The following is a 444-nucleotide window of genomic DNA, read 5'->3' on the forward strand; positions in this document are numbered from 1 at the left end:
TGAGACCGGGGCATGGCGTGTCTGCTCGTCCGCGGAATAAAACATTATTTTACCACTTGTAGAGCCCGCTCCTTGCTTTTCCCCAGCACGTCACCCCAGGGAGCGCGCGGGCCATCAGGAAGGCTTTGAAGGTGCTCTCTGAGCCCCACCTGGGACGGACACACGTCCCCGAGCCTGGCGGGCAGCGAACGAGCCCGCATCGCAGCAGCAACAGCATTGATCCCGAGGAGGGTAGGACCAATCGCACGCCGAGGTCCAGTCAGTCAAAGGAAACGGACCTGGGTGTCGTCCCGGGAGCTGCTGGCTGAGTGCAGACAGGTGTCCCCCCACTCCAAGTAAAACAGTCACACTGCGGAGAGCCCACCGCACTGCCCGCTAGAAAACTCTAGGAAAACCTGCATCTACCGCAAGTTCGTTTGTTCTCTTGTTAATTTGACGAGTCTG

The sequence above is a fragment of the Pteropus vampyrus genome, unplaced genomic scaffold (assembly GCF_000151845.1).
Source record: "Pteropus vampyrus isolate Shadow unplaced genomic scaffold, Pvam_2.0 Scaffold168, whole genome shotgun sequence".
NCBI classification, from domain to species: Eukaryota; Metazoa; Chordata; class Mammalia; order Chiroptera; family Pteropodidae; genus Pteropus; species Pteropus vampyrus.